The sequence below is a fragment of the Nyctereutes procyonoides genome, unplaced genomic scaffold (assembly GCF_905146905.1).
Source record: "Nyctereutes procyonoides isolate TBG_1078 unplaced genomic scaffold, NYPRO_anot_genome, whole genome shotgun sequence".
NCBI classification, from domain to species: Eukaryota; Metazoa; Chordata; class Mammalia; order Carnivora; family Canidae; genus Nyctereutes; species Nyctereutes procyonoides.
Window position 1 is genome coordinate 29,282,484 of NW_026575133.1, and position 26,970 is coordinate 29,309,453.

At 51.7% G+C, this 26,970-nt stretch overlaps 1 protein-coding gene across 7 annotated transcripts in view; it reads left to right on the plus strand.

Moving 5' to 3' along the window:
• The window catches only part of PTPRE (protein tyrosine phosphatase receptor type E), a 157,426-nt gene that overhangs the window by 38,236 nt on the left and 92,220 nt on the right, over positions 1-26,970 (plus strand). For 3 of the 7 annotated variants that reach the window (XM_055299953.1, XM_055299955.1, XM_055299956.1), the window contains exon 2: positions 23,699-23,721. The exons of 3 other annotated variants lie outside the window; for them this stretch is intronic. The gene's annotated coding sequence lies outside the window, so the exon portion shown is untranslated. Of the gene's footprint in view, positions 1-1,124; positions 1,238-23,698; positions 23,722-26,970 lie in introns of all 7 variants that reach the window. One more of the 7 variants, XM_055299954.1, reaches the window with a different exon arrangement.

The following is a 26,970-nucleotide window of genomic DNA, read 5'->3' on the forward strand; positions in this document are numbered from 1 at the left end:
TTATGATTGCATTGAATTTATAGTTCAGGTTGGGAAGAACTGACATCTTGACAACATTGATTCTTCCAATCTTGTGCGCTGGCGCCTGGGGATTTGGGTGCCAGGCACTACATGGTCGGATGGTGGCATCTGAAGTGGACTTAAAGGGGATGTGGGATGCACATGGGAGAGAGGGCCTTCCTCCTGTGCCGTCCCCAACGTCTACACCATCATCCACATGGGGCAAACACTCGTGAGCCCAGGGTGGGTTGAACTCTAGGGAGATGGGACAGTTCAAGAAAATGGACAATGAGGAAAGCCTCCTCTATTTGCCAAGAGCCATGATTTCTCATCTGCTCATTTATGTATTATTTTTTAAGATTTTATTTATTCATTCATGAGAGACACATGGGGAGAAGCAGAGACACAGGCAGAGGGAGAAGCGGGCTCCTTGTGGGGATCCTGATGTGGGACTTGATCCAAGGACCCCGGGATCATGCCCTGAGCCAAAGGCAGATGCTCCACCGCTAAGCCACCCAGGCGTCCCTCTCATCTGCTCATTTAAAAGGTCCTTTATCCACTTTTCCTGACCTTGGGCCCTGATGTAACTTCTTTGCCTTACACACTTGGGCCTCACGGATTCTTCTTGGGTCTGCTGCACCCTCATCCAGCAGTCCTGTCTCCCTGGGGTCTGGTCTCACCTATGACCCTGAGCTCCTGGGATCTCTCTCTCTCTCTTTCTCTCTCTCTCTCTCTCTCTCTCTCTCTCTCTCTCTCACACACACACACACGCACACACGCACCCCTTTTCACAAACTTATCTTTCATATCCCTGGAGCCTGCAGTGGGTCCAGATTGTCTTTGGCCCTCTAACTTGTAAATGTGTGAATTTGCATCACCCACATGGCGCTTGGATTTGTGAACGTGCAGCTCCATTAGCCCCCCGATGTGAGGCTTTTTCTTCCAGAGAAGCAAGTGGGAACCACTTGCCCCCTCCTCTCTGCTCTGAGTGTGCATTCAGACGATGCCAACAAGTGGGCTCCTCGGGGCAGAGCTGGGGCTTAGGAGGGGTCTCAGCTCAGCCTGCACGTGTCCGGTGTGTATGTGGCCTTCTCCGGGGCATATAAGTGCTTTTTTTTCCCCAGCTCACACAAACGAGAACGATGAGACATTCAGCAGAACACCCCAGCTGTAGCGTCGCCTGTCTCCTGGCATTACTGGTGACAGCCTCCCCTTTTTGGAGCCCGGCAGGCGGGAGGTAAGAGGAGAACAGTGCTGGGCTTGTGGCGGGGCTGTTTATCACGCACCCGGCGCGGGGAATTGAGAATACTTCCTCAGAGGCCTTTCTGTGGGCCGGGGTGGGGGGTATGTTTAGAAGGGGGGCTGCTTGGTGAAGGCATCAGCGGCCTGGGGGCTGGGCCGCACCAGGGAGAGCGCGTGGGGCCTTCCCACGTGTGTGCTGGCGGGGGCCCAGGCATCACCCCAGGCCAGCACAGACCACGTGGACGTGTCCTGAGCGAGGCAGGATGCCCCTGGGGCTGCTCTGTGATCCCCGGGCCGCCGCGTGCATCGCCCTGGGTCTGGCATCCTTACAGCCCTGTGAACCTTTCTCCCCACGACTGCCTGTCATCCTCCCAGCCTCGCTGCCCTTGTGGTCACGGATCCCTCTGTGTGTTCCTCGAATTATTTCCCACCCCCCAGGGCGGTGAGCAACACCCAGCAGGACCTGGACTGTCTCACCCACGCTCGGCTCTGGGCACGGCGGGCCAGGCAGGCCGTGGATGAATGAATGGATGGGGGAGAGAATGAATGAAGGAGTGAGCGAGAGAAAGAATGCACCTTGCATGATACCTGGTGCACACACAACCACTCGGGAGATGCTCATCCTTGGGGGGGAAGAGACTCAACTTTCCTGCAGGAATTACTGGGTTGTTCTAATTTCATTGAACCACAAACATTCATTATCTTTTAAAAAGTGTTTTCCACTCTAGGTAACCACAGGGAAACACGGTCCACACTTGGTCCTTCCCCCTTGCTGGGGTGGGCGTAGGGGGGGTTGTGGGGAGTCTGGCCATCCAGGCCAGTGGGGCCAGCCCCCGATCTGGGAGCAGACCCCGAGACAGCTCCCTGCTGCCCGAGGGCCGACACCCTGGCGTGTGGCCACTGTGCCAGGCCTCCCACCTCCTCTCTCAGGGTGCTCAGGGCACCGAGAGGCCGGGCCTCGTGTCCCGAGCCCAGCTGTCCCCGTGGGTCCTGCTGCGCCGGGCACAGCCTGGCTCCCCTGGAGGGAGGACCAGGGAAGCGCACCCGGGTGCACAGGGTCTGCTGGGCTGCGCCCAGAGCTGCCTGCATCTCCAGGCCCCCCCCTTTCCCAATGCCCAGCGGGGCAGGGAGCGGTACTCGGGGTCAGAACTCTGCACATTTGTAAGGGGGGAAAGGAGGGAGCCCTGACCCCAAGAGTCCCTCCAACTGCTCACATCACTGTCCCCCGGAGACTAACGATGCGAGTTATTAACAGGGCTGATTTTTTTTCCTGCAGCCTGACCCTGGGGTCAAGCCTCTGGGAGAGTCGGTGCTGGACCCCTTAGCAGGTCCGGGCAGAGAAGGTGCCCTTGGCAAGTGTTCCCTCATCTGGCTAGAGAGGGTGAAGCACTCACCTTCAGGGCCCACCCAAGGCTGGCCCAGCTTTACCCTAGAGAGTCCTGCAACACCCCCTGTCCCCCCATCCATCCCCTTCATAAATACGTACCAGGCCCCTGCCCAGCCTCTCTCTGGGATCACAGGCACTTATCACCGGGGCGAGACAAGGTGTGCTTGTGAAAAAGCAGCAGTTCGTTTTGGTTGAAGGTCAGTGCAGGGTATGCATGGGGATGAGTCAGAGGTGGTTTGGAAAAGCACCGGCCTGGTGACTTGAGACCTCAGCAGGGATCCACGGAATGTTTTAGAGCAAAGTCATGGCATGATCAGATCTTAAAGGGTAGCGGTGGGCCAAGCAATGAGGTTTGGAGATTATTTGGGATACTACCACAGGAGCCCATTCATCACACATGAGCATTTATTCAACATGAAGTTTGTTCCAGGCTCATGTTGAGCGCTCGAGGGTGGACTGGAAATGGTCCTGCCTCGGATTGATGCAGACCGAAGTGACTGGAGCTGGTCAGGAAAAGCGAGCTCTCAGTGGTCCCACATCCAGGGGGATGTGGCTGAGGATGGTGTGGAGCAGCCTAAAGCAGAGGTTCTTGACTCCAGGCATCTTAGCACCACCCCTCCCCCCTGCAAAGGACATTTGCAACCCCTGGAGATGTGATTTATTGTCATGACTGGGGAGGGAGTTGGTGTTACTGGCATTCAGTGGGTAGAGGCCCACAGTGCCCAGGACACACCCTCATGACAAAGGATTATCTGGTGCAAAATGTCATCTTGCCAAAGCAGATAAACCCTAGGCTAAGGTGATGTCTAGATGGGGAGGAAGGAAGGGACCTTGCCATCCCCAGAAACCAGGGCCTGGGAGAGGAGCTGGACTGGGTCTTTGGAGGTAGCCAATCGAGGTGCCTTCAGATTCTTAGGTAGAAGTAGAACTGTGTGTCTAGGGACCGCTGCTGAAGGGGGGAGGTCACAGGCTGAGAAACATCTGCTGATATTGGAGGAAGGACATGCATTGAGAGGAAGGGGGTTGTGGAGGACTGTTACGATGGCATCTAGGCCCTACCGAGGCATGTGGAAATGCAGATGGCCCAAAATACTGAGGGTCCTTCTCCTGCTGGGGTGAGAAGACAGCTGAAGGCCTGTGGCCCGGGCCTATTCTCAATACTGCACACACACGCTGGCCAGCCCAAATGTCCAGGATGCCCCCCTTGCACCTTTGTACTCACTCTTTCTTTAACTTGCTTCCAGGGCCACTTCCTACAGGAAGCCCTCCCCGACTGCTAGTCCAGTTCAGGTTGCCTTCTCTCAAAGAACCGTGTTTGTTCATGTGAACAAGCGATGAATGTCTCCGCCACTACCCTAGGCACTGCCTGAGAGCCAGAGGGGCTTCTGAGTTGGCCCCATCAGGCTATCTTCAGAGCCCAGCACATAGCGGGTGGTTGGTAAATATTTTATAAATTAGTACCCTTTGTCCCTGATGCCTCAGCAAGAGGCCTCTTTGCACTGCTCGTGTGACAGAACCAAGTTGACAGATCCAAAGTGGGAAAGGGAAGCATTTCCAGTCCTGGAAAGGTGTAGAATGAGTGCAGGTGAGTCTCCTCATTGCCTCACCCAAGGGAGCAGCATGTGTGTGTGTGCATGCATGTGTGCACGTGTACAGGTGCGAGGTCCCTGGGCCGGGGGGTGCTCTCCAGCCGTGTGCGGCCTCCAGCCCTGGGGCAGAGCACAGCGTGTGCTCACCTGCTAGGACAGCCAGGAGCTGTGCACACGTGTGCACATGTACAGGTGCAAGGCCCCTGGGCAGGGGATGCTCTCCAGCCGTGTGCGGCCTCCAGCCCTGGGGCAGAGCACGGTGCATGCTCACCTGCTGGGAGAGCCGGGAGCTGTGCACAGAAAAGGAAGCAAGGTGTGCTCTGGGCCGAGGCCGCCATCTCCAGCCCCACTGCCCATCTCCAGAGCTGCCTCGCCCGTCTGTGCCTCAGACAGAAGGACAATTGCTCCCTCTTGGAGGAGAAGCCAGGCCTCAGGCTTTAACCTTCTACCTTTCCATCCCTTGGTGGAAGTGTTCAGTCTTACTTTGTTAAAGCAAGAGCCAGGGGTAGCACCGGCCCCTAGGTCTTAAAATCTTCCTCCTGGTGTCGTCGGCCTCTATCCTGCTGAGACCCCTCCTTGCAAAATTAATTAGTTGAAGTCAAACTAGTGTAGCTGCAGCCTATTTCCCACTCTGGCTGCAGGGGATCCTTTTCTTTTATTAAATTTAAACTTTTAGAAATATATTTTGCTAGATGACGCTTCCAGCTGTCTCTGCGAATTAATGAAGTTCTTAATCCCATCTTTTTTTCAGCCCTTGGCTAACTGTGGACAATCCTCAATTTTAAAGGAAAGATTTACTTCTTTATTAATAAACCTGGGTGCTTGGCAGTTCTTTCCGTATTCCAGGGGTGCTTGCATTAGGAGGCAATTAATCCTTCTCGAGAAGGTACAGGTTGCTAACGCTCGGGAATATCACTGGGGATTGCAGACTCTGTGCAAGTAGTGATTTTTAAAAACGATCTCTGCACCAGCGAATGCTGGGAGGAGTTTTATTTTCACTACTAAGTGCTCATGGTCGGTTGTGTGATCTTCGGAACACAGGCTTGTCCGCGGTCCCCCGTGTGACAGCGGTTTGCTGGAGCTTGCAGGGCTCTCTGGTTCATGCTCTGAAACTGCGGCCCGGATGAGTGACACGTCCCGCCAGCCGGCCCTTCCCGCCGTCTCGCCCTGAAATGCCGTGAACACATCTGGGCTGTCACAGCCTCTTTTCCCAATTTCTCAGAGCCCTTTGAAGATCCGATATTCCACTTGTAAAATTCAGCCTAAGATGGATTTCCTCTAATAAATATGTCACTACTACGGTGGGTGGATTTGACTTCTTCAGAAGTTTCTTTAATTTGAACTTCCGCACGGTATTTTTGTACTCATCAAACGGCAGGAAATGGTTGCTGGTTCCCTTCGTGTTATCATGCCACACGTCACAGGAATGGCAAGGATCTTTCGAAGACAAAAGACGTGCTTCAATTAGTAATTCCCATGGTAACTAATAGAGCTCGATTTTTTCCCCCCTCTCTATGGCTATTTTAAGTACTTAAATTGATTTAGATCCCTGTGGAAATCTGTAAAAAGCAGGGATTGAGTATGTCCACTCCACTAGGAGTTTAGGGGTTTTTCTGTTAACACGCTGTGTTCTCTCCAATCCTTGCCAGGTGTTTGCAGTAGAAGGCAAGGGCCAGATCCTCATCAGAAGTGCTTGCTTTCCCTTAAAACAGGAAGAATTTGGGGGATGCCTGGGTGGCTCAGTGGTTGAGCATCTGCCTTTGGCTCAGGTCGTGATCCCGGGGTCCTGGGATTGAATCCCACGTTGGGCTCCCTGCGGAGAGCCTGCTTCTCCCTCTGCCTCCCTTTCTGTGCCTCTCATGAATAAATATGTAGAAATCTTTAAAAAAAGTAGAAATGTTTAAAAAAAAGAAACAACAGGAGAAAGTTGTGATTCCCCTTTGCATTCCTGTGGCAATTTATATCAGAATATAAATGACTTTAATTTGTATTCTTCTTACATCTCACATGAAAGCATAAATATAAATGTATTTTAGTGGGCAGACATGAGAAATAAAACTGGCTTTATCTGAGCGAAGTTCGGGGACCCCGTCCTTGGGCGCGGTGAGGGGCTGAGCCTGAAACCCAGCATTCCGATCCTGGCTGGCTGAGGGTCAGACGGTCTCCCGCTTTCTCCCGTTCGGGCCAACAGACACTGGATGCGCTGGCTGTGGGCCACGCACCCACACTGGGTTCCCGTGCTGGCCCCTGTGCCTGCACTGCTCTCCTCGCGGCGTTCACGCCGAGGTCCTCGGGCCTCCCGATGCTTCTGTGTGGTCACTGTCCCCACGGGGGCCTGCAGGCGTCCCTGGCTGGGTGCAGCACCAGCTTCCACACTCACTGAACGGAGTGAGTGCTGGCACGCCGGTTCTCCCCTCCACCTGCAACGATGCCGAGAAGCCGAGGGGCGCTCCATCCTTGTTTCATCACGAGCAGCGGAAGCTCAGGAGCCCAGACACCCCATGATTTGGGTCAGCGGGGTTCGCTGCCTCTGGCCCCTGTACACCTTCTTCGGCAGGTCTGTGCAGCCCGTGGACACTCATGTCCCGGTAAGAATTGCTCAAAGGTTACTGATCAGTTATGTTTTAAAGTGGGTGAGGAAATTGAAGGAAAGGTGGGACGATGGGAGCCTGCGCGGGCACAGCTGACAGGTATCACAGCCAGGCATCCACGCACGCTGTCTGGAGAAGGCTGTGGTCACGGTGATGCCAAAAAATCGGTATTTTTTGAGCATGCGGCATGTGCCGGACACGATAGCAGGTGCATTATGGACATGACCTTGCACATCCCGCACCATTGCGGGGTGACCAGCCACTTTCTTTGTCAGGGATTAAGGGGTTCCCTGGCATGCTGGACTTTCAGTGTGAAACCAGAAAGTCATGGGCAAAGCAGGTCAAATTGGTCACCCCACCCAGCACCCCAGGGTAAAGGTGGACTTCTCTCATTTTGTAAATGGAAACCCCCTGGCCCAGAAGGGTGAGGTGACCAGCCAAAGCTCCTCCTCTGGCAAGAGGAGCCGTGTAGGCCAGACCCCGAATCCCTATAGTCTGACCACAGCACCCAGATCATGGCCATGAGAGGCAGTCCTTCCTCCGCTGGATGCTCAGGGTCATTCATATGACCAACACCTTAAAAAGATCTAAGTGCAAGTTGGAGATTCCTAATCCCTTTTGAAAAGGAAATGGTAAAAATCAGAAAAAAATATTTTCGAACGAAGGCCATCCCTAAAGGTAAACGAGCTTGTTCTGTTAGAAATAAGGGTTTTGGTCCAAAGAAACAAACACTCCAAGGGCAAAGCCAGGCCAGTGGGCACTCTTCCCTCCCATCCCTCAAGTCTGCCGGTGTCGTCCGTCACCCTGTTGTGTGAGGAACGCATGATGCAAGGGCATTTCTCCATTGACCAACTTTGTAAACTGACTTTTTTAAAGAAAAGTGAGTTAATTTCTTTGTCTCTTTATAAGGGTCAAAAACGCGTCCAGCCACGATCCAAAATAGCAGATCAAGGTAACACGTACTTTCAGAAAGTACACATAAGTGTTAAATGTACAGACCTTGGGTTTCCGCAAAGCGAGCCAGCTGTGTGACCAGCTCCCAAGTGAAGGAATGCAGCATGACCGCCCAGCCGCCCCCTCCAGCCTCCTGGTGGTCTCTCCCTCTCCCTCCCGTGGTTGGCCACTCTCCACACTTCTAACACCATATGTTCAATTTGTCTGCTTTTGAACTTTATATAAATGGACTCAGAGAGTGTGTAAGTCTTTTTTTTTTTTAAAGTTTCTTGAATACTGATGATATGCAAGGAGCTGTGTAGATTTTCAGTGAATCTCAATGACCTGACTTTGAGTGCACCCAGTATGCTCTTAGGGGAGCCTGAGCATTCACTGGGGTCACAGCGTTGGGTTAGCAGCCAGTCCCAAAAGGCCACATTTGCATACTGTGTGCACTCCGGAAGCCATCGCCACTATGTAAATCAACCCCGTAAGATTTGCCATAACTGAGTTCAACAGAGTATTTGGCTTCTGTGTGGGGAAGTTTTCTAGATGCTGAAATCATCTGTACTGTGGGCTTGAGCAAACAAGTCAGGACAATAAGGGGAAACTGCTGTCAGGTTTCAGGGGAGGTAGCATCTTATCACTTTACCTTATCAGAGGGGACCTGATATGAAGGCACAGCTGTCTCAACAGGCTGTCTCCTTCTAGGCCCAGGGTCTGCCCACATGTGCACCCACCTACAAGTCCTGCCTCTGACATCCTGGGAGCCCTCGACCAGTGCCCAGGGCTGGAAGCTTCCACCATCTCCAGCCTGGCAGGCCAGCATTACCATTGTTAAATCTTGGCACTCTACACTCTCGATCCCCAAGAAGGGCTTGGAGTAATTTGGGGATAGGAATCTGTGCTGTGTCAGGATGGTCCCTAATGCAGCGGGGTTTGGGTCTGGAGGCCGCCTTCCACCACGTGCCAGCTGAATTACTGAGCTCCGGGCTTCTTCTTCACCAACTGCAGTGTTCCACTCTGTGAACTTGGAGTGGTAATAACCGAGCAGTTTATTTTCAATGAAAATTATTTTGTGGAAGCACCTTGCACAAGTGGCATTCGTTAAATGCCAGCTCCCTTTCCCTAGAGATAAGATGTGATCGCAGTTGTGCCTTAAATTCGGTCCTAAGCTTCCTGGCTGACAAAGCAAAAATGAAAACACAGTGGCTTGTATTGTTCTGGTCTGATTCAAAGAATGTTCCCAGTTTTTCAGGAAATATAAACACTTCCCCGGTGCTAGATTGTAAGACAACGCTATTTTCAAAGCCTGAGTAATTCAGTTGGTAGGATCCGCAACATTTTTTTTTCTACCAGAAGATGGAGAAATCACCTTTTTGTCTCCATAGCATGTATTCATCTCTTTATTAAAAATACTAGTCCGAGGCTATCAATGAAGTATGAGAGCTACTGCATTGCCATTTGGATTAAGAGAATCCTGTTTCTCCACTTCTGTCTCTTTTTAGTCACTATCTTATAATAAAAACATACAACAAAAAGGCATAACGTCTAGGGTGACAGGTGGGAGTCCTTCGCTTAATGCCTGACATCTCTGGCACCTTTGCGTGTCTCTGGAAGGACGAAGGAGATGACATACTTGCAAGGGTTGTGTGCACTCTCGGCATCAGCGTCCATGAAGGAGAGGATCAGACTGGGAGGCTTTTCTGCTATAAAATTACACGTCTGTAGCATCATTGTGAGTGGAAACTGGTTAGTGAGAAACTGAGTAATCTGTTGACACATGTCGTGAGTGCCTTGTGAAAATGTGCTGGTTCATGAGTGTGGGGGTTTGCTCCAAGGGCTGCTCATTGGCATCGGATCCAGAGCCAGGAGCCTTTGCAGGGCTGCTGGAGTTAGGGAGGCGTGGATATCTCTTCTCTTCACCACCTGCCTGGAGACTTCAGAATCGGGATTAGTTTGCAACTTCAACCTGAGTGGTCTAAACACTTCAACTGAGTTATTTGCTTTTTCACAGAGGAACTTACCACACACACAGAGTGGCGTGTAACCAAGGTGTTTCCCCAGCCCTCAGTGGCCTGGGAATGCACCGCACACAGACTCAGGACTGGGAGAGGCAGAGTCCAGGGAGCTGTGAAAGGTCACAGAGGGGTTCTTGGGGACCCTGTCCTGCTGCATGACCCCAAGATCCTGATCTCAGAGCTGCTCCTTACAATGGAGGGCCACTGAGCGGCCCTGTCCCCTACCCATAGTTTGCATAGGAGAAGTCTGCATAGAATGCAAGCGAGCCCTCCTCTTGGTCCCTAACCACCCAGGGCCACATTTGCATCCTTTGAGGCTGCTGGTCTCTTGTCCCTCATTCCCAGGGGGAGGCACTTTCCCTCAAACACCATTGATAACTTGTTGTTTGCCCAAAGCAGTGCATCGAAGTAGTAGACATTCCATACGTGTATCAATATCGGCTGGTCCCCCGGTTACATATTATAGCCACAGATGGAATGACACCTATGAGCCTCCCACAAACTCTTTATTTAGTCTAAGCTCAGAAGCTTGATTATTCTGTTCTTTCGTTATTCCCACAGTGGGCTAAGTTTACTAATGGACGCCGAAGTTTTCATTATAGCTGCTTTCATGAACGAGATAACCCGGTATTCGTCCCGTATTGTTGAAGATTTCAGGTGGATGACATTCCTATACGTGTCCTAGGGATCCTGCATTGGAGAAAGGCCGTTTCATTTTAATTATGAATAGTTTGAATAATTAGCCATTTTAAAAATAAACCATCCCTCCGGGGGAGATTTATCTGGGGCTGGTGGTTGGATGCCTGGGCTTCTGTGTCATTAAAATTAACTGATGTAGCTAAACAACTGGAGTCCTTATCCTGTCCCATGTCTATCACAGAGCCATGGAGGGCTCACTGTCTAACACACAGCAGCAAAGCTCTCTGAGTCCTCTGTCACATGCAAGGGTCTGCCGGGGTGTCAGGCAGAACTGGAATGTTACAGAAAGTGCCCTTACGACGTAAGTTTGGTTCACCATGTGTGCGCACGGTGCTGACGTGATGCTTACCACACCACTGGGGTGTGTGCAGACATTCACACCCCACAGAAGGCCCCTGGTGGGCCCAGGAGGTGGGGCCCAGGATGGGGGATCAAGGAACAGTTGGAGCACGGGGCTTAATAACAGACTTGGGCTGGGGACAAGGTTTGACATGAAATTCAAGGATGTCACCTGTGTTCTTGGAGCTCCCGCGTTTACTCCTCGAGGTGGGGGAGGCTCGTTCCCAGTTCTGCTCTGTGGCAGGGATTTGAAGAGAGGATGCCTGCCTGGTGCGTGACGCATGGCACGGCCAATGGGGCAGGAGAGCCCGTGCCCCGTAGTCGTGGCCTTGCTGTTGTCATGGTTATGCTGCCTTTGGACCCTCTGATAGAATGAGCATCTAGGAAAGGAGGTTCCCATCGAGTCCTGCGGTGGTTCTTGGGGGACCCCTCAAGGACCCGTGATTTCCAGTTTAGTTTAAAGCAGAAGGATGCTTGTGAGCAGTGTGGCAGCTCTGGAAAGAGACTCCCTGCTACCCCCTGGCCAGGAGGGTGAGTGGCTCAAGAAGGCTGGTCAGGACCCCCGCTGGGAGGGCCAGGCCGCAGGGGCTCCCATCAGGGCTCGCTTAGGCTCCTGCCAAGTTCAGACGTGGAGCTCCGTGCAGTCTTCCCATATGCAACTCCCAGAGCATTTACCTTTTCAGAAACCAGCCCTGTTTTCAGTGCGCCAGACTTTCTTTACATTTGTTCATGAACTTCCAGATCTGAGTTTACAGTTGGGCGGAAGATACTACCATCGTGTCCTCAGCCAGGACACATCAGATGAACTGTGGGCTTTTTAAAGAAGTGGTGCTTCTTGACCAAGAGCAAGTGTCCTCTGTGTCTGGTCTCTGGGTCGTGACCACTTCCTCCGTCCACATGGCCCGGGGGACTGCTCCCTGCATGCATGCAGCTTGTGTCCCAGGAAGGGACTTCTGGCCCGGGGCCCCAAGAGCATGGGGTTTTCCTAATGTTGGGGGCATTGTTGCCCAGCGGCGGGAGGGCATGCATTCAGCTGGATTTCGTTTCCGGCTCTACCTCCTAGTGACCATGTGACCCCTGGCAACCTGACTCAAGGTCTTTGTGTGGATTAGCTGGGCTCCTGTAGATCGACTGTCCGGTGCTGTGTCTGACAGGTTGTCTGTGCATTCTGACCCCTGTGCATGCGGCCCACCCCCGTAGGGAGGTAGGCACTCGATTTTCCGTCCCTGTCGGATCTGCCCCTTGTCTGGACCTCACGGTCTCACTTCTGTGGTTTATGAGCTCAGTCATACAACGCTGTGTCCTTAGATCATCATCTGAAGCCATCGATGTGTAGAGGCCATCGAAGTACTGAGACGATATGGGTCTGCCCCGGGGTCACCCACCCAAGGTCACCCACCTTTCCATTGTGGCAGCGTGCAGGGCTCTGGCGTGGGGAGCGTACACACTGACTGGGTCTTCCTCTGTCCCTCGGCCTTAGGTTATAGGACAGACCATCAGCCCTGCACCAGGCAGCTGGGGGGCCTGGGGAGCCCTGCAGAGTGTGCAAACATACTAGTCCAGCTCCACCTCCAGCCTCTCACATCTCCGCATTTACCCAAATGCCTGAGACTACACAGCTTGTTCACCGAAGCAACTCAAACCCGTACATCTTAAGATGATTCCTTGAGCTGTAGGGATAAAACAAAACAAAACAAAACCAAACCCCAGCTTTTTCCTGAGAACGATGGGTATGCGGCCTTCCAGTGGAAGAGGAGGGCTGCTGACCTTTATAGGTAGACAAAACAGAATGCCAGTCCAACATTACACTTCTGTTGCAGTAGATTGTTCTAGAATGGGGTGCCGCATAGTTGTGTTATAATGCTGTTTTTGTTTTCAAGTGAATACCGCAGTGTTCTTTCATGTGGGGGAGGGATTCATTACAAGTTCACGGAACTTCTTCAGTGGCGACAGGGTGGAAAAAATAGGTGCTTGTCCTCAGCAGAGTATACGGAGCCTGGAGACAGTTTTGCTCGTAGCCCAGGGATGTATGAATTCCCTGAAAACTCACCTTTCATTGTGAACTTGGCGTTAAATGGAAATACTCAGTTTTTCCCTTTAAGATACCGTGTGATATCCTCTACCTCCTTAAGCATTGTTTAAAGCTAGTCTCTTCTCCATGCACCGCAAGTGGATTCTTAGTAATGACCTAGTTTAATGGGTCAGATCAGATAATTAAGTTGGGGGGGGCTATTAAACCAAAATTTTTGAGTTTTTTTTTTTTTTTTTTTTGCCAAAATAACTGGTTGATGAGCAGATTTTTCACTTACCTGGTTTACTAGTTTTCAAATTCTCTCTTAGGAATAGCTAACATACTTTTTTGCTCTGGATACCAGGTTCCGGAAAAAGAATTGTGCTGTTTTTAAGAGTGGTTTTCCCCTTTTCTTATGATGGTATTATATATGTTTTGAGTCTCTGGAGCAATCTTCCAGTGTCTGTGAGAGATGCTCATACAGTCACTTCCTAGCAACTGTGACTGCAGCTTCATCTCCAGGAATGGCCAACCTTTTTACTCAAGCCCCAAGTCAGTGTCTACTATGGGCTCGTGTTGTGCCAGGAGGTCTTCCTTGATTTCTTCCTCCCCCTACATTCCTTGGGAGCTGGTGGGCTTGGGTCCTTTGATCTTTAAATAGCTGCCTGCCCCCAGCTCCATCCCTCCTGCATCTCCCCACTCCCCACCTAGACCATGGAATAGCCTCCGTATTGCTCATGGATCCCCCTGTCCATGCAAGGTGGCTCCTGGCCTTTCTCCCCTCTGCAGCCACCACAATGGCCTTCCTTGTAGGGGGCAGAAAGGGGTGTGCAGGCTTGCAGCCTTCTACAGCCCCCTCGCAGCTTCAACCCAAATCCAAATGCCTTTGCAGCACCCCAAGCCCAGCCCACCTCACATTCCAAATCCACACCTGTGATTTATGCCGTATCTTGCGTATGCAGAGTTCTGCACTGGATCCCTTCTGTGGATTACCTCATTTATTAACCCGGCACAGTCAGGATTATTATTCCTATTTCCCAGCTGAGGAGAGTAAGGCTCAAAAAGCTTGGGTGACTCGTTCCAAGGTCAAAGCCAGGATTCAAATTATTTGCCATTTCTAGAAATTTCTCAGTTCTCTGGCTTCCCTGCCTTTGTTTATGTCGTTTGCCTAGGAATCTTACTCTTGAGAAAGATCCCCTGACTTTAGCCAAATGTGAGTCTAATGCCACTGCATCCACTTTTCAAAGCCCCCCAGGCTGGCTGTGACAGGAGTGCTCACCCTGCATTTCAATAATCTGCTTATCAGTCTGTCTTTCAGAATTCCTTTAGGGTGAAGACCTCGCTCGAGCTGCCATCCACGCATGGTTGTTTATTTTAGTTTTTGATCTCTAGATCTTCAGCATTTGCCACAACACGAGCCCATAGTAGATACCCAGTGAATGGTCACCACTGGTTTGGTGCATTTATTCACTCACCCAACTAGGATTTTCCAAGTTGCTAATAGGTGCACAGAACTGTTTATGTAGAAAGTTCAAGTTAGAGATGACAGGATTTCCCATCAGAAAGCACCAAACTAGCTACAGATTCTGTATCTTTGGGGTGAGTGTCTACACCTTGCTTCGTCATTGGTAAAACATGGTGAACTGTGCCTCTCCCCGGGACAGGGGAGAGGTGGCCGATTGAATCTTGATGCGCCATCCTCCTATGTTTGTTGCTGTGAAGATATGGTTGGAGGAGGAAGACCCAGGCAGCTGGAGGGAGCCTTGGAGGACAGCTCTGTGCTCCAGAAGCACCAAGACGGACAAACTCGGGGTAGTCTGGAGGGCTCTGACAAGGGATCCGGGATGCGGCTGCACATGAGAAGCAAGCACCTGGCTGTGTTGGGTGAGATGGAAAGCTTTCTGGGTCAGGGAGCAGAGTCAAGAAAGCAACAAATAGGAAGACCGTGGTGTGTCCAGATGGTAGAAACAGTTCTGTGCAGGTGAGGTGCCTCTAGAAAGTTCCTGCTCTGGACACCATTGAGAGGAAGCACGCCGTGGCTTTTGGCGGGGCTTCTCAAAGGAGGTTTGGTCTTCGAAGTAGGAAGGGGACCCCCAAGAAGGAGGGTGTCTATGAACTGTGTATGGGTGGCTTGCTGCCTCTTCTCCAGCCTAGGGTCTTCCCTGGGAACTTCCAAGCTCTGTGAAGCAATCCAGAGGGTTGTTTACCAACACATTCCTCTCTTCTTATCCATGCCAATCTAATCAGAAAAAAACGCTATTTCCTTAATTCATCAACAATAGCTATTCTTAGATGATAATAAAACTGTGTTTATTAATACTGGTGAAGTAGCACATTGTACTTGTCCCTTTGCCATTTGTATAGGATTGGTAGTAGTTAGCATTTTAATTAACAGCAACAATAGATAATTTTAAATTAAGGAGCGCGGTATAAGTTGTCTTTCATTCTGGGTCCAAGGGAATAATGATCCTCCTAAATAGTTATTTAATGCCATGGCTCATCCATTTCGCTGCCTTGGGAAACGGTGCTTTGCCCTGGGCCTCCGCAGCGTGCTGCTGTTTACAGCTGAGTGTGAGGATAAGTAACCAGATCTTTCCCATACGTGCTTAGCGGGCTGATCCCAGGCCTAGGGCCACTTGGCAAAAGGCAGGGGCGTTCCAAATTGGCTTCCTAAAAATTAACTCCCAGGAACATCAGTTTACTCTCTGGATATGAGAGACAAATCCTTTTCTTTGAGGTTCACTGAACTTTAGTTAGACCAAGAAACACATCTTTTGAAATCCGATTCAATGATGGGTGACGTTTAGCATCCTGCACCCAACGACCCCTACCTGGGTACCTTCCATAGTCTGAGTGCAATGAGAGGAGGGAAGCAGGCCTTGCTTTCAAGGAATGCTCCCCTAATGGCCCCATTCCTCCCTGCCTGAGGTGGGAGATCCAGTGTCAGGTAAGATGTGCTCAAGGCTCTGGCAAAGGAGAGCGAAGAAGCACAGAGCGTATAGATGAGGCAGTTCTCAGGTGAAGTCTCCCTCCCTCCCTCTCTGAGCCGGTTCTCAATCTCGTCTTCTTCCCTGCCTCACCCAGTTGGTGGAGACACTTAGGTGTGTTCAGGGGTGGTCGCTGGGACCCCTTCCTACTCTGCTGGCACCATGTTACACCTGGCCCCTCGCATCCACCTTAGGGTAAGCTGACCGAGAGCATCACCTGGAAGATGAGAATGGTCCTCGCACGTGCTTGGGCAGCAGCAGGTTTAGAATCACGATACTCTCCGGTGCTCCGTCGGAAGACCATGAGGTCCGTTCACCCATTCAGCAAAGGGATGTGGACGCCTCCCCTGAACCAGTCACTGTTCTAAGCACTTGGGATACTTCTCTCCACTTTCACTAGGAAGGCGTGGCCCTGTGTGTGTGTTATCAGATTATCTCTCTTAAGCACGAGAGTCCACAAAACCAGTCTGAGAAAGCCACTAGGGTCCCCATCTGCCCATCAATGGCTAATTTATATTTCAGTTAATTCATATTCCATGTGGTACTTGCCAATAGGCAAGCAGTAGTGGGCAAAAGGAAAAGTGACTGAATGAACCTTCTGGTTTGATTTTTCTGCAAACTGGGGAAAGATGCCAACGTTTGATATTTCTAGGCAGCAAGTCCTGACCCAACGTGAGGATCCTTGGGTTTCCCTGCATGGGGAGCCCATTCTGCAGGCCAGGACCCTGAGATCCACAAGGGCGGGGACGGGAATTGGTCAGCTTTGTCTGGGAACGTGACTGAGCATGACTCAGTTTACTGCAGTTGAATGGGATGGGTTGAGTGGGGAAATGGGAGCCGGCACCCAGGAAGCAAGAGGTCTCTGCGGCCAAGGTTCAGGGTGGGGCCTTGTTTTATGAGAAGAACGTGGCAAAGTAAGTCAGGCTTGGTCGCGGGTGTGGGATGAAAATCTGGGGCGAGGGAGGGGCGGGCTCACAGAGGACCCCATGGTGAAGCGCAAGACCTCCAAGCGGGTGGCAGGATGGAAGAAACATCACCTGCTGACAAGCCAAGGTCTCCTGGGTTTTCTTGATCTATGAGAAATGTTCATGTGCACCTTATTGCAGAGGAGAGAGAACCATTTATGCAGCAGGGATTCTGTGTACTTCATAGGTCCTTGCATTTCCAGCAGCAGCTACTTTGTTCCCTTCATCAAAGTTTTTGAGGGAAAATGTGAAATCTTCACATCCCACATCCGGGGAGTCGGGATCCCTGGGTAGTGTCCCCAGAGGGAAGCTGGATCCCTGGTGTCAGGACTGGATCTTGGATGTAGGTGGGAGCAAGCATCCGGAGGGGGGGCGGCGGAGCGGGGGCCCGGAGGCAGCGTGCTGGTCCATTGGATTCATCCCAGGTGGGCTGGCAGAGGGAGGGGAGTGCATGTGGGAACAGGTGCATCTGGGGAGTCCTGTCTCCTCACTTCTGCTTCCGGCTCCGAGTCCAGCCCCCCTCCCCGCCCCAGGACTTTGAGCCCAGCTCTGCACAGTGAAGAGGAGGCTCGAGGGCACATGCCTACACGGGACACCCAGCCTACCACCCAGGGCCAGCTGGCTGTGTGTGTGTGGGGGGGCTCGAGGGTGCGCACCTTCCTCTTGCCCTCAGGGTCCAGGCTGAGCTGAGCGGGCCGTGGGTGCCGTGGACGCCTGGCCCTGCTCAGAGCTCCGGGAGGCCACACGGCTCTAGGTTGACCTGGGGACCCGCACAAGCCGCGCAGCCCACGTGAACTCCACAGTCCAGGCAGTGGGGCCCTTCGTCTTTAAGTACTTAGAGCAGCCAGCACGTTCCCTGGGAGCTCTGGAGGGCCTGTGCCCGGGCCCTGGAGTCCCGCGGCAGTGAGGATTCAGAGTCAGGTCTACACTGGACTCTTCCTGGGAGAGAGGATTCAGCATCCTCGTGTGCCCTCGGCAGGTGTCTGGCTGGACCCCCGCTCCCTGTGGGCCGAGCTTTCTCCCAGGTGCGGTCTATGTCCCTGCCCCTGAGCAGCAGGGCCCCCATGAAGGTGGTGCTCACGGCGCATAGACTTTTTGGAACGTGACGGTGATGGTCTCTGAGAAGCGTTTATGCTGAGTGCCAAGAGGCAGGCAGGTGAGGGGGCAGGCGGGTGTGGGGTGTGCAGGTGAATGGGGGTGTGCGGGTGAGAGGGTGTGTGGGTGTGCGAGTGTGCAGGTGAATGGGGTGGGTGGGTGAAGAGGTGTGCAGGTGAATGGGGGGGGCAGGTGAATGGGGGCAGGTGAGTGGGTGCGGGGGTGTGCGGGTAGCAGGTGCGGGAGTGTGCAGATGAATGGGGTGTGCAGGTGAGGTGATGTGTGGGTGTGGGGGCATGCGGTGTGCAGGTATGGGGGTGTGTGGGTGCGGGGCCGTGCAGGTGAATGGCGGTGTGCAGGTGAGGGGATGTGTGGGTGCGAGGGCATGTGGGTGAATGGGCGTGTGCAGGTGAGGGGATATGTGGGTGTGGGGGTGTGCGGGTGCGGAGGTGTGCAGGTGAATGGGGTGTGCACGTGAGGGGATGTGTGGGGGTGTGCAGGTGCATGTGGGTGTGTGGGTGCGGGGGCATGCAGGTGCATGGGGGTGTGCAGGTGAGGGGATGTGTGGGTGTGGGGGTGTGCAGGTGCAGGGGCGGCTAGAAGGAGGAGGTCCTGGCCTTTCCTGCTGGTTGAGGCTGGCTCTGGGCAGACGGTGGGGCTCGTGCCTGTTCTAACCCGGGCGGCTGGCCCTTGGGGGGCAGGCACAGGAGAGACCTCCCTGCTGTCTGGGGTGGGGAGAGCACCCGCTGCCTCGGAAGGGAGCGGGAGACTCCAAGGCCTGTGTTCCCAAACACGTGCTGACGGAATGGCAGGGCTGGAGAGACGGACGCGGCCGGATGGAAGCCAGCAGCCGCCTGAACTTGCAAATCGGTTGATGCGCTAGTTTGCAGTTTCCTAACCCAAAGGGGCCCCCGACCAGCTGCGGGGTAGCTAAGGGAGCCCTCCTGTGCAGTTTGGAGGCTGGGGATGGCGCTCCAGAGACCCCAAGAGCAGGCAGGGGTGTGCGTGGGTCTTCACTGAGCAGCTGTCCGTGAATAAGTCTCAAAACCTGCCAGATGTTTGGAAGTCCAGCTTGTTGCTCATAGAAGGATGAAACGGGTTGAGAAAACGGATCTTTTCTCCAGCCTTCGCAACAGGATTGCCCCTGCCTTCCCGAGGTGGCTCACTGCGGGGTGGGCAAGAATGTGATTCTCCCAAACTCCTCATCGGGGGGTCGGGGTGGAGGGTGGAGGTGTCTCTGCCCCTTTCGGCCTTTCTCTCGTACGTTAGAAAATCCAGAAATTAACCACTTTGGGGATGCTTGGAAGGTAAACAGGGAAACCCTGAGATGGCGGGGTGTGGTGTCGGTGAGGACCCCAAGCCCGGATGATCCAGAAGCCTTGTGGGCGGCACCCTGGCCGGCGTGTAAACCCCGCAGGGAGGCACCGTGCGCTTGGCCCTGGGGGCAGCGGGGGTGCCCGGCAGGGGGCTCGAGAGCCCTTGTGCCTGATGGGGTATGACACTCGGGGGCCCTTCAAGGGCCCTGACACTTTGATGGGGACACAACTCAGTGCCTCCAGAGACCCTGGGACCCCAGAGAAGGCAGCCGAGGGTGGAGGAGCTTTTCCCTGGGGTCGGACTGCAGCGAGCCCGGATTTGAGCTGTTGGGTGTCATGATTTGGATTTGGATTTGAGTGTCCCTGCTTTGTAGATTTTTTAAAAAAAATTTTTTTAAGATTTTATTTATTTATTCATGAGAGACACACAGAGAGAGGACGAGACACAGGCAGAGGGAGAAGCAGGCTCCATGCAGGGAGCCCGATGCAGGACTCGATCCCGGGTCTCCAGGATCAGGCCCTGGGCCGAAGGTGGTGCTAAACCTCTGAGCCACCTGGGCTGCCCCCCTCCTTTTTTTTTGCTTTGTAGAATTTTAACCTGTTGTAAAAGTTCATGTTTGTAGATACACTCACTGCCCGATGTGGAAAGATACTCTTAACCGTGTTTAAGGGAGAGGAAAATGGGCATCCCCCCCCCCCGACGGTTCCACCGCCCCCGCCGCCCGTTTAAAGGAAGAGCTTGTAGAGACCTCCTGGAGGCAGCGTCTATGCTGCCCACTTGAATGTTTGGCACGTTCCGGGCCAAGGGTGTGTGTGTGTGCGCGCGTGTGTGCGCGCGTGTGTATAAAGGACATTTAACTTTCATCTGCGTTTGGAAAGATTGCCCGGTTCTGTCCATGTCAGCACTTGACGAGTCAGGATCATTTTTAATTTCTTCCCTCACCGAGGCCGCCCCGAGGGACAGCCTCCGAGCCCTGTCATTCGCCGCCTGCCCCGTGCGGTCCGGACGCGCCGTGACGGTAGCGTGGCGCGCTCTTTCCATATCTTGTGAGCGATCGGGCGGCCTCCCTGCAGCTGGGGCCCCTTCCTGCGGGAGAGCCGCCCGCCTGACCTCGCCAGCCCGGCTCCCCGCCTTCTCGGCGGATTTCCCCTGTTCCGTGTCCTCACAGCACCTCCTTCCCCGGGTCTGGCCTGGCCCCTGCAGGCAGAGCGGCCGCGATGGATGCCCCAGGGACAGACCTCCCCGTGTCCAGGCTGCGGCTGGCCCGGGCTGCTGGGGGCCGAGCCACTCCCACAGGCCCTCTTGTCCCCCCACCCCACCCACCCCCCGGAAGTCTGTGGCCAGCCCGGGCCTTTCCAGGTCTTTCTGGCACACAGATCACCGTGGAGCTTTCCCGGGGGTGAGAAGGGATTTGGGGGAGTTGCAGAGTCAGTGCTGTCTGTCGCCCTGGCACAGCGCTCCTTCCCCGGGTCCCCCTGCTGGCAGGCTCTCGTAGACACTAGGCCTGTCAAGAAAAGGCTGGCCGTCCCTGCCTTGGGGGAATTACAGCTTCCCCCACTCGGGGGTTGGAGACACGGAAGGAAAAACAAACAAGCGAACAAGAGTAAGCTATAGGGTAACCTGGATTTCCCTGGGCGGCCCAGCCACGAGGGCTCTCGGCAACCCTGGGGGAGCCTCCCTGCTGCCTCTGCCTCCGCTGTGCATGACGCTGGTCAAAGTCAAGGGGCTCACCAAGCCTCAGCGTTCTCTTTTTTGAAATGAGACTCATCTTGGGGCGCCTGGGGGGCTCAGCGGTTGAGCATCTGCCTTCAGCCCAGGGTGTGATCCTGGAGTCCTGGGATCGAGTCCCGCATCGGGTTCCCTGCATGGAGCCTGCTTCTCCCTCCTCTGCCCGTGTCTCTGCCTCTCTCTCTGTGTCTCTCATGAATAAACAAATACAATCTTTTTTAAAAAATAAAATAAAATGGGACTCGTGTTGCCTGTTCCGTAGGATTGGCTGTGGGCTGTGGGAGAGACACCACAAGCAGCACTGGACAGGATCCCAAACCCAAAATAACTTCTCTGCTTCCCTCGCTTGGAGGATGGTGCCCTTCCCGATAAGACCAGGAGCCTTCCCAGTTGTGGACGATGCTGTACAAGCAGCCGGGGGACGGCCCCTCCTGACGGGAGCAGATCTGGCCATGGGAACGGACCTCCCCCACCCCTAATTTTCATTGTGCTTATTTATTTTCATCTTTTCAAACGTGCTCAGTATTCAAGTAGCAGTCTGTCTCAGGGCCTGAGGCTAAAGGAAGTGTTCACGTGATGAAGGTTGACTTCAGAGGGTATTCTGGTTGCTTGGTTTTTGTTCTAATTCCGTACTTTCAGAAACTGATAGTTGTGGTTTCGTGCTAACATGTGTGAGCCCAGACCACCGCGGTATGTGATCCATCTGTACAGCCTTGGTGCCCGGGTCCTTGCTGAGTTTGAAAAGTAGAGCAACATTGGTTCAGGGTGTAATTCAAAATTATAGCTTGCGTTTGGTTGCTATTGAGTAAATTCTCCTTATGCATCAGTTTAACCAACAATTGAGAGAGTGCCCACCTGGTTTAACACCCTATGGGTTGTTTCTTTTTTCCCATGAGGTTTTTACTTTGGTTTGACTCAGTCTTGCAGTTTTGCTTCTGCCCATGATACACTTCTGCATATGTTGGTTTCATTTTGCATGAAAATAACTCAGCGTTGCTTTGGAAGATAGTTTTAAGCATTTCAACCCATCCTGAGGTCTTATTAAGGGCTCCTTCTACTCCTGGCTTCTCCCCATGCTTGGCCCCAGACAGACACACGGGTCACTCTTCCCAGGGCTTTCCCAGGTTCTGTCAGGGGATTGCAAGAGGTGGACTCGTGTCATAAGTTACTCTTACAAAAAGCAGTTCCCCTTACCTCTGATGATCAGCTCTTGCCCAACAGTCAGTCCCTCCCTCACCTTCTCGCCATTTGCTTCGTGTTGCACTGGCCTCTGCTGCCCTCTGGGAATTCCATGACTCTGTTTCCCACCTGATCCCCAGTTAATTTTTTTTGTGGATTGTTTGGAATTTTTTTGTGTAGGTCATCATATCATCCAAGAACACAGAAGTCCTATTTATTTTTTCTTTCCCATTTCTGGGTATTTTGTTTCTTTTTTCTTGCCTTGTTACCTTGACCAGGGCTTCCAGTACAATATTAAATGCGAGTGGTGAGAGTGGACATCCTTGCCTTGTTCCCAGTACGAGTGGGGAAGCATTCACTCTTCCACCACTAAAGGTAACATTAGCTGTAGATTTGCCCAAGTAGACTTAAAATTCCTTTAGTATTAGAAGAACTATTTCTTCTGCTTCTTTGGCTTCAAGCCTACTTCTCAGGTCAGCTTTTTAATTAGTGCCACAATTTGCTAAAATTATGTGCCGTAGCGTATTGTCTTTGGTTTAAAATATCCAGCCTGGCCATGACTAAGATAAGAGCTATTCTATTTTGGTAGAAAACACCATGCACCTCATTAGCCATTTAAAGATAGTGGAGATTGAAACATCTAGCAGTGCAGATGCACAGCGAGAACCAAGCAGAGGTGTGCCGCTGCCCTACTGGCCACTCGTATAAGAACCAGAGGGTCGTGTCTACCAACCGAGGCATGGATAGACAGAGCATGGTGTATGGTGTGTGGAAAAGGGAATAGGGAATAGTATTTGTCCACAGAAAGGAATGAAAAACTGGTATATGTTACAACATGGGTGAACCTTAAAAAAAAAAAAAACAAACCCTAAATAAAAGCGAACAAGTCACAAAAAGGCCACATTTATAGGATCCCACTTTTATGAAATGCCTGGAATAGGCAAATCCGTGGACAGGGGGTTGCCAGAGGACGGGGTGGGGGGTGGGGAGAGGATGGGCTGGGGAGCTGATGAACTAATGGGCACGGGGTTTCTGCTGGTTTGATGAAAATGCTCTAAATTTAGGTGATGGCAATGGTTGTAAAACTCTGTGGTTATGCTAAAAAACCACTGGATTATGCACAGGTGGACTTGATGGTATGTAAAGTCTATCTTAACAAGATGTTAAAAACGAAGATGACATAAATGCTAAATTGTTGAGTAATGAGCAGGCTGGATGATAATTCCTGAGCTGGAAAAGCGGGGTGAGGGGCCATCCCATGCAGGTGTGAAGAGGTGGTGTCTGGGGAGGGGGGTGAGGCCACTGCCATGGGGGTGGGGGGGCGGCCTGGGGGCTAGACACCCAGTACTTCTGATCGCGGTCATCTCCCAAGCACCCCCATCACCGATGACCAGAAATTACAGGAGAGGTTGGGGCAGGACACTTCTGAAAGCTGATGACTGCAGCAAAAAGTTATCACCATGTAGATAAAAAGGCGTCAAGAAGACCCCAACAACCAAGCAAAAATGAGCACGATCAACTCGTGCTGTAGAGAAAGAAGTGGCTAGAATCAGCAACTCCCACCTGGTAACCAGAAAACTAATCCTTTCTCCTTTTCTCCCCTTTTCTTTTTCAGACGATAGCCTTCGTTTCCCCTTGGTGAGTACAAGACTTTTTAAAATAATTTTTACTTCCCCTGACATAAAGTTAGCTAACAGCAACAACAAAAAAGAGAGTGTGTGGGATTTAATTGTTAGAGAAACTATTTCTGGAGAAAGTAGACCGATAGGGCTAGCATGTTGTATTTGAATTTTATGCCTTGACTTGCTGGAACAGGCTTGTATCAATCACAGTTTTTGTTACGTCGTTTTGTGTGTTTTGTGTGTGCGTGTTTACAACCTGGCTCGGCTGTTCGGCCTCCTGAACCATATTGTTGAGACCACGATTTCCACACGCTCTCCTCTTGCTGATTTGTCCTTAGTATGGAAAAGGCCTTGCTTTATCTGGCTGCACGCGTAGGGTGACTGTTGGGGACCACGGGGGCACATAATTGCATTGACGGTAATTGCCTCTGAAATTGATCTGCTGTGGGGAAAATTGCTGAAAAGGAGCTTTTCTGGATTGCGCTCTGGGTTAAAAAAACACAATGCCAACAACATCAATAACCGTGTCATCGCCAGGTAATTTTATGCCTTTTGAGATCTAGGCAGCTTTCCAAGGTCTCGATGTCCCAGTCCTCAGAAAAAGACACGCCGTGGCCTTTTTGTGTTTCACTTAATCGGCTTACTGGTATTAAGTTCCCTAAAGAAATCGAGGGAAGAGAATCTGAGAGCTTTGGGAAGTGGTTGTAGTATGTGGGCAAGTGGCTCTGGGTGTTCACCACCATCAGTGAGCGTCCCAGGATGTGGGTGGCCAGGAAGTCGTGTTTTTTTATGTGCATCATCTTGTTTGAAATACTTTAACTCTGTCCGGAATTATTTTAAGGTCAGTGGGTCGGCTGTTTTGCTTTGGCTGGCCCCCTTTGTGGGTCTCGTGGCAATGTTTCATCTGGGGCGTGAATGCTGATGGCCTTGCTGGTGTGATAAAAGGCATTTGGGTTGTACGGACTGTTGCTCCCTGTCTCGGAGGAAATGCAAATATAGTTAGCGATTTGTCAAGGGAGAGAATGGGAAAGGCTCCACCTGCCACCCACTGAGCTAATTGTAGTGTCCCAGTTCTCTATTGTATCGTTGTTGGATATTATCGATATTGAACGGCATGATCTACTTGAGCAAATGCAAGTGTCAGCAGTGGGCTCCAAGAGAAGGAATATTACTGGGGTGATATTACTGGATGGAGACTTACGGTCAAGAAGTCTGCAATCCCTCGTTGCCTCGGCATCCTAAGCAGGAGGTTTTGGCTCATCCATATTGGTTTGGATGGGTCTTCAACATGCTACTTACACAGAGCAGTGGCTCCCTACCTCATCGGAATGAAACATTGGAGGGTCCTGCCCCACATACTCACCTCCTTCCCAAAATACAAGATCCAGGTTATGATTTGTTAAAAGCATCTGCCCTTGGCCTTCTATCTCCGCCCAGTGCTGGCCCTCCACACCCTATCTTGCCATTGCCTGTTCTAGGGTTTCTGTCCTTTTGGCAAGTTGGCCCGCTGCCTGGCCATGTCGCTCAGCCTGGTGCCATCTTTCATCCTCCTTTCATTAGGAAAGTCAAGGTGGCTTTCAGAAGCTGTGAGTTCGTAGGTAAAAAGTGCTTCTTGTTTCAGGAATTTTCTCTCCATGTGACGCAAGGCTGTTCCAAGCATGACCCGTTCCTGTGGAGGCTACCTTATTTGATGCCTCTGTTTGGAATCTGCTGCTAGGGCGTCAGGGGAGAATGTCAGACTGATATTTCAGCCTGTGGCAGCTTCACTGCTAAACATTTGAGTCTTCTTCCAGAATTTCAAGATTTCAGCTAATAGAAGGGAATTTATTTCCCATTTTTGTGGTGGTGGTGGTGGGGGGGTGGTTAGAAACTTGCTTTGGAGTCAGTTAGAACTAAATAAATAGCTCACTTTGGGCAGGGCAGGAGAGAGTAAGCCCACTAAGGTTGGTGGCTATTCCAAGCTGCCTCTACAGGCAGTGGGCGGCTGCAGGGCAGGAGCCCTGTAGATGCCTTCTGGGCGAACACAGGAACCCACTGTGTTCTGGGGGGCCTGCCCTGCTATCAGCAGGCCGTCCCTTCCCAGGGCCACTGTGTTGTGTAAGTGAGCTCACCCCGACTTGGCGGTTAATAAAATTCTTGAGGGACACTCAGGGGGCTCAGCGGTTGAGCATCCACCTTCGGCCCAGGTCGTGATCCCTTCCTGGGATCGAGTCCCACATTGGGCTCCCTGCAGGGAGCCTGCTTCTCTCCCTGCCTATGTCTCTGCCTCTCTCTCTGTGTCTCTCACGAATAAATAAATATAATCTTTAAAAAAAATAAAATAAAATTCTTGAAATTAACATCCGCACAAAATTACGGCAGTTGTTTCTGTTTAAGGAAGTCTTTTAGCTGGGTAATGATGTATGTGCCATTACTGTCATGGAGATCCAAAGGAGTTCTCTTTTCTAGCAATAGTCTCTGATTTTTCATTTAAAAAAGGGCACTTAGGGGCACCTGGGTGGCTCAGTCAGTTGGGCATCTGACTCTTGACTCAGGTCGTGATCTCATGGGCTCTGCACTCAGCCCGGAGTTGGCTCGGGATTCTCTCTCCCTCTCTCTCCCCTTGTACACTTCCCGCCACCATGCTTTCTCTTTCTCTTTCACACACACACACTCTCTCTCTCTCTCCCTCAAATAAATAAAATCTTTAAAAAAAAAAAGGGGGCCACCCTCTATAAATATTTGGTCTTAAAAAAAGAGAGTCAACTTTCTCCTGTTTAACTGGATTAAGAGGGGCCTTTTTAGCATGACCACCATTCCCATGGTTTTCTTTTATTTCTGCTTTTTGTAACATGTAAAAACACACTTGGAAAGTGACACTATAATTCACATCAACCATCAAACATGACCAACGTTCCCTCAACCAGAGAATGCTTGCAACTCTGTGGGTCTCGGTTGCACAGTATTTAAATAATGCAGTGGAATGTCGGCGTTAAGAATTTATGCAAGACATGTAATTAAGGTTTAAATATTGTTTCCGGGCTCTTTGAGGTCTTATATTGCTATACCAAAGGGTATCCACCAGTAAGTAAAATTAAATGATACCGTAACTTGACTATTTCACTTTGGCTTGTGGAAATACCAAAGGAATAAAAGGCAACGAAATTAACGTGCCGGTATTAACAGTGAATTTAATTTTAAAATTAACTTGGAATATTCCTTCACTAGCTGTCTCCCCTTTAATGATCCATCATGCCTCCCCTGTCCGTTTCCATATGTGTGATTT